We start from the raw sequence: 12,213 nt of genomic DNA, 5'->3' as shown, positions 1-12,213 counted from the left end.
GTTCGTATCATTTAAATCGTATGTTCTGAGTCCAAAGTTGTTTCGGTTGTGTGATAACTTTATGTCTTATTTTGATAGTAATAACATTAAGTTCATTTTTTCCTTATTCGTCTGATTCACGGTTATAAAACTCTACTTAAAAGGACTCAAATACTATATCAGATAAGTGCGTATATATAATCATTAACCACACTAATCAGGTAATGCTTTCGAAGGAAAGTTTTAATCTAGTGCAATGAACAATTGTTGATTTATCGTATAAAACAATGATAAGACATGTAATTTAAGTCGTCGAAAATACTAGTAACTAATATAGATTAATTATCTTAATATTAGTTCATAATTAAGATTCAACTAGATAGTCGGAATCTAGTTGAACCTTAACTAGTTTGGTTAAATAAGATACAAATTGCAAAATGTACAGGCTTGTAACTAGACTAAGTGCTTTGTTCTACGCCCAAAAGAGTAAGATCTTGGAAGTTGCTATCACCTAAAAAACTTCTGCTGGCTTGGTAAAAGGATAAGGTTCCAAAAGGCTTGGTTGTGGCATCTCCAATTAATCAATGAAACTTTATTTCTGAAGTAGAAAATCTGTAACAGCCATCATCCAGATGAATCATAAACAAACATTTATTCTCTTCGCAGTTCTCATCTTTGTCAATGGCGGTAAAGAACCGTATTTTGTACTATGTATCACTAGCACATATTACCATTTTTGTTCTGAATGCATTTTTTGTTCACATTTGTAGGAGCTTCAGGGGCTACTATTTCTGTTATTAATGATTGTGGTTTCACAGTTTGGCCTGGAATCTCTGGTAGCCCTGCTCTCAATATTGATCACCGGATTTGAGCTCGCAGAGGGGAGTAAGCACACCTTACACACTCCAGAAGTATGGCACGGTAAAATTTGGGGTAGGACCGGCTGCACCTTCAATGGATCCAGCCACGGGTCAAGTAAAATAAGTGATTGTGGCTCCGGTGAGATGGAGTGCAATGGAAGATCTGCAGCCACGCCAGTTACGCTTGCTGAGTTCAAAGCTACAAGATTCAAAGACTATTATTATGATGTCAGTCTTATCGAAGGCTATAATTTACCAATGACTATAGAGGCTACTGGTGGATCAGTTGACAGTTTACTTGGTTGCATGAAGACAGGTTGTGTTGACGATTTTAATAAACGGTGCCCAATGGAGTTGATGTTGGAGGGAGGGGAAGGGTGTCAAAGTGCATGCCACGTATTTGACAAGCCAGAGTATTGTTGTAGAGTGTTTCCTTGTAAGTCGACGTTATACAGTCGGTTGTTTAACTCGGCTTGCCCAAGGTCCTATAGTGATGGGTTCTTCAATACTTCTTATTGGTGTGATAGTGCCAATTACACTGTTAGATTTTGTCCCCCTGCTGACACATTTTCAACTATCAAAGTTGGCAGCCAACTAAACTACTATGGCCAGCTTGTCTCTGTTCGGGGAAATGTCAGTTTAGGGTTCTTCAACAGTACTGATGGTAGTAACTTGGGAATCTGGTACACTAGTGACGATGAAGCCTGAAAAGTATGGGTAGCCAATCCTAACAAGCCAATTATATCCACATCAGCAGCTATCATTGCCCTTTCCATGGACCCCGAAACTGGAAACTTGATCATCACTTCTGGAGGGACGACTCTGATGAATATAACCGATGTTCAAGCTGGTCCAAACCCAAACGTGACAGCAACACTTGAAGACACAGGCAATTTCCGACTGATCAATGAAATCGACCAGAGGGTTTTGTGGCAGAGTTTTGATCACCCAACAAATGTGCTTCTACCGGGTATGAAGCTTGGATTTAATAAGACAACAGGGAAAAACTGGACCCTGACTTCTTGGTTGAGTACTGAACTCCTTAGTTCGGGAGCTTTTACTTTCAGCATGGAAACTCAAAATATAGGCTATTTGACATTAATGATTCGTCGAAGAGGCCAACCCTACTGGACGAGTAGGCTGTATGATCAATATTCATTTGAAGATTTGTTCGCATTGTATCGCCCAGGTCGGCAAGGTTACTATACTCTCACTTCTGTTGATAACACAGAAGGATGGTACTTGAGCTATGAGAGTGCTAGTTATCTTGAGTTTCCCATGTGGATTTTGACACCAGAAGGGCGAATTACCGATGATGATGGTTCTAACTTTTGGACTCACGAATTTTGTTATGGGCATGGTATAAGTAATGGTTGTGTATGGTCCAGTTTGCCCTGATGCAGGGATGACACCGTTAACTTTGAGGAGAAAAATGGAGAGTTCGATTCTGGCACTAAAAGTGCTACTGATAGCAACTCAAGCCTAAGCATCGGTGATTGTTTTGCTAAATGCTGGAACGATTGCAGTTGTGTGGGTTTTAACAACCATACCATCAATGGAACCGGCTGTGATTTTTGGAGTGGAAGCAATAGTTTTTTGGAATATACGCATGAATCTTCAGGGTCAAACTCTAGATCAAAGTATGTGATCAATTCTTTAAATCTGATGATATCAAGTACAGGTACTAACATTGGATTTCAATGGTCAATGCTATTATTTTAGATGTTTTGCATCTAAACAAGTCATTGTGCAGGAAAGAAAACCAAAAGAAATATGAAATGGGTATGGATATGGACGCCCATTGGTATTTTTGTTCCTGTTGTTTTTCTCTGTTTAGCACTTTTTTGGTATATGAAGAAGAGAAAGCGAACACGAGAAGGTATGGAACTATACATAATGACATATTTAGCTTTTGTTTGCTTGTCACTCTTGCTTCTGTAATTGAGTCATTGATACTTATTGTAGAATACCAAAGACGGAAAGGAGATAAATATTCCCTTGAACTAACAGCTCCTGAAAGCTTCAAGGATGTGCACCAACTTGAAAGCAGCACTGGGAATGGAAAGGATGTGTTATTGTTTAGCTTTGTCTCCATCTTGGCCGCCACGGGTGATTTCTCCGTTGAAAATAAGCTTGGACAAGGTGGTTTCGGACCTGTTTATAAGGTGCTGTTGCATTCTCCGGCAACCCAGTTTCATAGAATAGTTTTTATTAAGTCCTCAAATCCAACTGACAAAAGGAAAATACAATAACAGGGAAAGCTAAGCGATGGACGAGAAATTGAATAAAAAGGCTTTCAAAAACATCAGGGCAAGGTGTATCATCGTGAAAATTTCGAGTTCAAAATGTCAACTTTCCAAAGTCAAGGGACTAAAAATGCCGAATTCCAAACCTTAGAGTTTAAAGTGAAAATTCTGATTTCTTGTCCTCTCGCGATACACGACGGGACAAAAGACAAGCCCATCGCGTACCGCGATGGGGCTTGGTCAAACTTCTGGAAGAAGTCAATAGCGATACGCGATCGCTATTGACCTAACGTCATCGCATATCGCGATGACGTGGTCTGACACGTTTTGACACGTGTGCCACGTGGCACACGGTGGCACCACCTGCTGCCACGTGTCACCACGTGGCAACACTGCTGCCACGTGTCGCCTAGTGTCGCCACGTGGCGCAACGTCTGCCACGTGGCAGACCTACTTTGTGACTCATTAGACCTACGTCGCGCTACGCGACGATTGTCAAGGAGCACGCGATGGGATCCAAAATTTTGCCTATAAATAGCAAGGTCGGGATCTTCATTCCACACACCAAAATTTAGTGTTCCTTTCTCTCTCTAGTCTCTCTCTACAATATTATACTCACATACTCGATCCACCTCGATAAACGTGCCATAATTCCTCGATTTGCGTGTCCCGATCCTCGATTTCCGTGTCAACGTTTCCTCGAAGTACGTGCCACCCTCCACCCACATTCGACCAAGGAAGGCGTTGTTCTCGTAAGGCGTACTATTAATTGCCGAAGATTGGTGTTGTCGTTGGCATACCAAAGTTGATTGAGAAGTGAAGCGGCGTTGGAGTCTGCTCGAATCATTAGGGTTTCCACAAGTCTTTAAGGTAAGGCTTAAAACGCCACTGAATATAATAAAGAAATATTATAAAGGCTTAAACCTTAAAGTCGAGATTATACTCGATACCTCGATAAAAAGATATATAAACATAACAAAGATAAGAATAAAAGAATGAATTGTGAATATGTATATATGTGTGTAAGTATATATGTATATTCTTTGTTATGGAATTATTATTTAAGCAATAATGAGTATTCTTAAATAATAAAAGAAAAAGAATACGTTTCTTAGAGAAGAAGAAACGTCGGGTTTTTATATAAACTAAAGGTTTATAATTACTTTTAAACTAAAGGTTTTCAAGTAAATGAGATATATGAACTAAAGGTTCATCGAGGTATAGAACAAGACTAAAGGTCTTAAGCCGGATTGTATATCCGACTAACAAATATTTATACTCGTACTATAGGTGCGAGATAAAAAGGGAAAGACCCTCGGACGGTGAGTGAAGCCGATCCCAAAGCGAAAAGGTGAATCCGCCCCAAACTTTTATAAACTTGTTTTCAAATGAGTCAAACATGTTATGTGAAAATTATTTACAAGGAACTACGTGTTCCTAAAACCATTATAAATGAAAGTATAAACCTAGCCCTCAGGCTGTGGTATACGTATGTCTGGATCCTTACATAGGTGGTACTACGCGATCGGCACATCGCACCACCCTGATCGTAGGACGCTTTCCCGCGGGAAGTACGATCATTGTGTATATTTACGGGTACTTAACTAAGTCGAACGCTGTGGTATTTGCTGAGGTGACCTAGAGTAGAGACTTGAGTTTATAATGTTTTGTTTTAACTTTGTTATTCCTGAGCCACGATGGGTCGAGGTAGGCGTAGTCTTGAGGGGTAATAAAGTAAAAAGGAAATGTTTTAGCGTAAGCGTGTTCACCAGCATTACTTGCTGACGTATTTTATTTACATTTTGCAGGTGAACAAAATTAGCGCTTTGAATGTCGAAGTGCTACTTCTATATCCGATGGCTCGGATTTTTGTTTTGTATAAACTTAAGAAATATATAAATGGTGGTTTTGTAAAACACGTAAACTTAATCGGGAACCTTTTATAATCCCGACTTTTGTATATGTAAATATTTACATCTTTAATCCACAAGTTTTATAAGACTTCCGCTAAATTAACGTAACTCTGATTTATTTACACTTGTGGTAGCAACATAGACATCACACTCCTAGGCCTTGTTTTGGGGTGTGACACAAGGGCTTGTGGAATTCAAGAACGAGCTAATCCTGATAGCGAAGTTCCAACACACAAACCTTGTCAGGGTTCTTGGTTTCTGTATTCACAGGGAAGAAAAGATGTTAATCTACGAATACAAGCCCAATAAAAGCCTAGATTACTTCCTCTTTGGTATATGTGTTCGTAACATATGCGTTATGACTATCATTTCTTGATTTTTTTTAATCACAGTCTCTTTCTTATTCTAGATGAAAGCAGAAAGGCAGAGCTGGATTGGCCTAGACGGTTTAACATCATTGAAGGAATTGGCCAAGGATTGCTATACTTGCATAAGTACTCAAGAATGCGAGTTATTCATAGGGACCTAAAGGCTAATAACATTCTGTTAGATGAGAATATGAACCCGAAGATTTCAGATTTTGGACTGGCAAGAATATTCAAGGAAAACGAGACCGAGGCAATGACTAACAAGGTTGTAGGAACATAGTAAGTTAGCTCTTTCCTTTTACAACATCATAGATTAGGGCATATATGGTTCTTTAAAATATATGTTCAACACCTTTTAGATGACTATATGTTTGTTATATTTCATTGTATTTATTGTTGGAAGTAATTTCGGACTACAAGTCACAAGTCGGTGAACTTGAGGGACTAAGAATGATAAGTCGTCATAGTTGGTTATGTTTCATAATTATAGTATGTTTCCTAATTATATTGTGATTATAATAGGTAATGTCTTGGCTGGCAAGACATGTTAGTCTATATAAACCAATTTATGGTTAGACATTATAGATTGTGTGAGATGTAACCGAGTTAGGGTTCATCTAGATGTAACCTAGTTAGGGTTCATCAAGAGTCAAACCGAGTTAAGGTTTGAGAGTTGTAATCAGTTTTTTAGTTATATTTTTCTGATTAATATAAACGAGAGTTAGTCGTTTATTCGTGTTTGATTATCGATCCGGGACTTGATTTATTTCTTGAAACATAATTACATCGATTTGTTATGCGTAGTGGTTATATGTCTCCTGAGTATGCAATGGAAGGGACATTCTGTGTGAAGTCTGATATCTTTAGCTTTGGAGTCCTAATCCTGGAAATAATCAGTGGAAGAAGAAATAGTAGTTTCATTTATCTTGATCGCACATGCAATCTTATCAGATATGTTAGTGTTACTAAACTCACCTTTTGACACCTTTCACATACCCTAGCATCTTATAAATTAACTCTTGTGATTTAGGCATGGGAGCTATGACAACAAGGGAATGCCTCGCAGTTGGAGGATTCAACCCTTGGAAATACTTGTGTTGTACATGTGGCACTTCTCTGTGTACAAGAAAGTGCGACAGAAAGACCAACAACTGCAGATATGATCTCCATGCTTCTCAACGATGCCATATTGTTACCTGCTCCTAAAAGACCAGCGTTCTTTAATGGCAGGCTCAGGTCAAATTCAACTCCAGAAGAAAGCGAACTGAAACATTATTCTGTGAATAGTATGACCCTCACTGTTATGGAGGGTCGAAGATAGCTGCTTTTTAATAATTAATTGTGTAATATTGGTTGGTGCATACTCTCATGCATGTAAACTCCATTGTGTTTGTTCATCATGAGATTCCTACAATAAGCCTTTTTGTCTTATTGTCATACCCCAAAAATCCCTGGATTGCGTGTTAATTTACATAATTCATCACCTTGAACATCATATCAAATTCTGTGTTCGTGTTCTTGGCCTGATTACCAACATTTAGTTCTTAAATCAGTCAAAATTCTAAATCAAATTTGGTCCACTATGCACACATAATACATTAATATGTAACAGCCATTAATATGAGTAATATGATATACACTATCTCCAACATTTGCCTATAAAATGAGGATTTTGAGCACTTGGGACAAAGGGGTTGATTTTTTCCCATCATCACTGAGTAGCAATCCCAATGCACTGCATGCCCACAGTGCATATCTGTCAATGGCTTAATAGATTCAAATAGATACTCATGACATACTGGGCAGTCTCTTTTAATAGCGTTCTCCGAACAAACATGAAAACCTCGCAGCTCTACATTAAGACAACATCCACAGTTTTGGCAATGATAGTAGTTTCTACGGCCATGGAGTCTGCATACGCCACAATCATGACAATGAAATTGCTGCTTTGATGTATCGTCGTCATACAACTTGCAAATTGCACAAAAGTATTACCCATTTTCACCCCACAATTAGAACAAATATGAGAAACCTGTTGTTCGGTGTTACAGATCAAGCATACAACTTGCTTAACATCTTTCAAGACCATTTTATGTCTTTCATTCGGGTCATTTAACGAGCTCGCGTATTTGTCGTGGCAGTGACGACAGGAAAATAATTGGTTACAGCAAGGGGCACGGAGTTTGCATCGCCTCTTGTAATGCTCACACCCGTGTAGCATTTTCCCAACATTGTAATCTGGAGCTAGCTATATTAGTACATTAAGTGTGATTAATAAGTCATTAATTATAATGTATATTTAAATTGCTATAAGCAAATTAATGTCAGAACAGGTGAATGAACATAAAAGGAATGAGAACCATACCTGGATTTCTAGTGCGACTTCAAGTTCTTTCACGATGTGAGTCATTGTTGGCCGTTCCTCACGATCTCTTTTTAAACATCGATATGCTATTGACGCAAACACTTTCAATGAATCTGGATTTATTTGTTCCTTTATCTGATCAAGAATAATTTCGTTGAGTTTGTTTTGTTCAAAGCTTTGTCGTGCCAGTCCTACAAGGGGCTGATGCTCATCTTTGTAGTTACTAATGCACAACCTCCCACACAAGACTTCAAATAACACAACACCGAAAGAGTAAACATCCGATTCTTTTGTTAAAGCCCCGTCTCTGCGTATAGAGGATCACAATATCCCACAGTGCCCACCGCGTGCGACACAAGAAATGTGTGTTGTTGGTTTGCGGGGCCAAGTTTGGAAAGACCAAAATCTGATATCATAGCTTTCCAGTTTTCGTCCAACAAAATGTTAGAGCTCTTAATATCCCGATGTAAGATTCTATGATGTGTTCCCTTAGGATTATGAAGATACTCTAATCCACGAGCAGCCCCAACACATATATTGAGGCGTTGAATCCATGTGAGATCAGTGCTACTTAGGTGCAAGTCCAAACTTCTATTGGAAGCATACTCGTACACAATTATTTTCTCACCACTCTCATCGCAAAAACCTAAGAGAGGGATAATATTTTCATGTTTGTAAAGGGAAAGCATCATGATCTCCTTCCAAAACTCAAGGTCTCCTTGACCATGCACACGATCTAAGCGTTTTACAGCAACCGTGGTCCGCACCTCAGAATGAACAAGTTCTCCTTTGTACACTTTTCCGAATCCGCCTTTCCCAATGTAGTTTCTATTATCAAAGTTGTTAGTGGTCGATTTTATAGCTCCAAGTCTAATCCTAAGGTGTTTGAATTCTTTTATGACGGACATTATGAATGAACAGAATCGGGAATTAATAAACTGTAATTATCAGGCTGTCAAGGAGCCCGTGATGCACTTAACAGCTGAGATATATCTCTACGATTTGATTTCCCCCTGTCGGGGACTCCCTTGGTTGTGATGAATTGAAATTTAAAACTACAAATTCCATATGTTTTATCTTGTGGCAAGGATCATGCACGTATATTTAGGTTGCTGTCAAGTTACCGTCATCAGAGAATGAGTCAATTTACAGAAATTTGCATAATCAAATCAAAGAAAGATGTGTACGTCTGCGTGTAAAGGATGAATTCAAGAACATGTATTCTAAAGGACCCAACTTTTAATACATGAAAAAAAAAGTGCAGTTGTGAGTGCTAGCTGTTTAATATATGAAAAAAAAAGTGCAGTCGCAAATGACCAAAATGTACATTTTGACCTACACAATCCCCAAAACGTCCATCAAAATCCAACCGGGTTCATCTAGTCCCTTGCAAAACCAACCAGTCCGCCTGGTTATTATACACCAATAAACCGCCGACACGTGTACAATACCTGACAAAAATGTTCCCGGCAGGTCGCCCGCTTTTCCGACCGCTAGACAATAATGTTCCCCACGCCGTCTAGTTATTTCAAAAGCAGGCGTCCTACTACATTTCTCTAAATCCAGGCGGCTACTAGATTATTCTAGGCGGCACCCAATTATTTCAAAAGCATGCGATCCAAACATCTTAGCTACCAGTCTACCACAGAAAAAGACACACACACATACATTTGGGTTAGTTTATATTCTTAATCATCATTCAATTAAAGAGCTTTGAAGTTTTCTTTCATTAAAGAGAAGACAAATGCTAATATATGTATATTAGCATCTTCATTCAAGTACTGCATCTGCAATTGATTTGAATACTTGATTCATTTTACTCTCTTTATATATCATCCAAGCAACAATAATGGAGAATTTCTTTCGAGGAGTTTCAACATTAGAGGGTTGAGTTATTCATGTGAACACATTTTTTGTGTGCAATCACGGAATTCAACTTCATTAATTGTCTTATATTTTTGGAACAGATTCCAGCTTCAAGTCAGTAGGCATTTTTACCAGTTCCTTTCAAGTTCTGCCCATGTGAGATTTCTTAGAAAAATGTTCAAAAATATCTGCATTCAATGTTCTAGGTCAACTAGAGAGACGTCATAACCACTTGCAAGTTCTTAATTAGAGTATAATAGCTGGATTTAAACATTTTTAATATAATCATCAATCATGTGATCTGGACTTCACAGCTAATACTCAGAAAGATGCACATATATGCGTTTGGCTTAGTAGATTATATAATAAATATAATAACATGTAGTTGGCAAGTTTGGTGGTGTAAAATACAGCCATTTCCGAGAATTTAAATATCTCGGCCGAACCGAAATAAAAAAGCTCGTAGGCCCTAACGAGTAACGAATTATATAAGCAAGTTTTTTAAGCTATAACTAACGTTGTAATAATAAATTTAGTTTTGGACCCAATAGATTAAATGGAGTAGGGATAAAAAAAATTATGGCTCTATATATTTAAAATTATTAAGATCATTAAGATCCGTACCTATTTTATAAAATAAATTTTGAAACATATATATTAAAAAAAATGGCCTCCGAAAAGAAAATTACGGGCCTCGGCCGGTTGTCCGGCTCAAATTACCCTAGAGCCGGCCTGGAAAACTCCAACTAAATATTGTGCTTTGAAAAAGCTTATATAAAGGCATTGTTTTCCATTGAACTAGTCTGATCAAATTAAACACATCTTTTGTGTATTGAAATTATTCTTCTCATTCTTAATCATCAATTCACATCCAATTAGAGAACTGTAAATTAGCATCTCAATTGCTTTGAATATATAATTCATTTTTCTCATATATTTTCCGAGCGACAAATATGGAGAATTTCTTGAAGGAATTTCGGCATCTTAAAATCCATCTTGAAGAGATCAAATCAGCCACGGAAAACTTTGATGAAAGCAAAATTATCGGAACTGGTGGTTTCGGGAAGGTGTACAAAGGAGAATTGTCTCACTTTAAGGGGAGAAGCATAGTTGCTTTCAAGCGTCTGGACCGTAGATTTGGGCAAGGTGACTCGGAGTTCTGGAAAGAGATCATGATGCTTTCGTTACACACATGAAAATCTAATTTCTTTAATGGGATATTGTGATGAAGATGGTGAGAAGATCCTTATTTATGAGTGTGCATCTAACGGAAGCCTGGATCGCCATTTAAGATCCACTACTTTAACGTGGATTCAACGTCTCAAGATATGCCTTGATGTCGCAAGAGGACTAAGCTACCTACATGATGATAAGGGAGCTCATCAAAGAATTCTCCACCGTGATATAAAGAGTTACATCCTTCTTGATGATAACTGGAATGCTAAAATTTCTGACATGGGACTGTCCAAAATAGGGCCAGCTAACCAGCAATACACGGCACTTATCACCAATGTTGTAGGCACCCTTGGATACCTAGATCCAATGTATATGGAGTTGGGAATCCTAACAAAAGAGTCGGATGTATACTCTTTTGGTGTTGTCTTATTCGAAGTTTTATGTGGAAGGCTATGCTTTGAGAATAGCAATGGTAAGTCTCCGAGTCTAGTGCGTATGTGGAAACAAAAGTACAAACAAAAAAAGTTGGATGATATTATCTTTCAAGATCTAAACCAAGACATGGATCCGCGGTCTTTGGAAACATTTACAGACATTGCATTTCAGTGTCTGCAGAAATATCATGAAAACCGACCAACAATGTCTCTTGTCGTGGAAAAGCTTGAGGCTGCACTTGAACTTCAGCAGGATGAAACTGACAAGTTTTCTGTGGATAAGCTGAAAGCATTCGATGGCAGCGATCCTCAAAAGCCTCTTCTTGTGGCCATCAAAGGCCAGATTTACGATGTCAGTCAAAGCTGGTATATCTTTATCAATTATGTGTGCTTCATCTTTTGGCGAGTTTAAAATTAGAGCTTTAAACTTGAAACTGTGTAACTTTTGGTGTCTTTTTATATTCTAAATTAACTCTCATGTTCTTACCATATATTGATTCATTGTGAATGCATACACATTAACATGGTAAAGTCGAAAGCTAATTAAATACAGTTTTCATTTGAGCCTTTTGTTTTATTTACTGTGAAATTAAAAGATGCATGACCCCACAATCTATAGGTAATCCATGACGCTGTTGATTCCTGTTCTTTGCTCTGCAATTTTGTTCTAGCTAGATGCTTTTTGCAGTATAGTATTATTAGGTTTAATATAAGTAGTTTTTTATGGCATCACAATTGGTAGTGTTTGTGACTTTGTGGGTGTTATTTCATGCTATTTTCTGAATTATTAAGAATGGTTATGTTGAAATATATGTTTCTTGATCATACACTTTGAACAGATGTTCAGCTAACATGTATTTGGACTGTTGCAATTCTCTTGATTTACCAAGCTTACATAATAAACCTTATGCATTATTTAATATGTTCACTATTTATTTGCATTTTTTACCTCATAAGGTTACTATATTTGTTATCACAACAAAATCACTACCTAATTTTGTTTTAA

At 37.8% G+C, this 12,213-nt stretch overlaps 2 pseudogenes across 1 annotated transcript; one reads left to right on the top strand and one right to left on the bottom strand.

The window, feature by feature from the left end:
• The first annotated feature begins 866 nt into the window (after positions 1-866).
• LOC143635256 (G-type lectin S-receptor-like serine/threonine-protein kinase At1g67520) lies at positions 867-6,470 on the top strand (annotated as a pseudogene). Its single transcript, XR_013154018.1, has 8 exons — positions 867-2,520; positions 2,593-2,718; positions 2,805-3,004; positions 3,095-3,154; positions 5,181-5,330; positions 5,408-5,645; positions 6,171-6,321; positions 6,397-6,470. The product of XR_013154018.1 is annotated as a G-type lectin S-receptor-like serine/threonine-protein kinase At1g67520 (transcript).
• A 480-nt stretch (positions 6,471-6,950) lies between these two features.
• Positions 6,951-8,787, bottom strand: LOC143635219 (putative serine/threonine-protein kinase PBL23; annotated as a pseudogene).
• Positions 8,788-12,213: the final 3,426 nt, after the last annotated feature.

Source organism: Bidens hawaiensis, unplaced genomic scaffold (genome assembly GCF_021521415.1).
Source record: "Bidens hawaiensis isolate Kalapana, Puna unplaced genomic scaffold, B.hawaiensis_p1.1 tig00007413_1, whole genome shotgun sequence".
In the NCBI taxonomy this organism is placed as follows: Eukaryota; Viridiplantae; Streptophyta; class Magnoliopsida; order Asterales; family Asteraceae; genus Bidens; species Bidens hawaiensis.
This window is presented reverse-complemented; position numbering and strand designations above follow the sequence as displayed.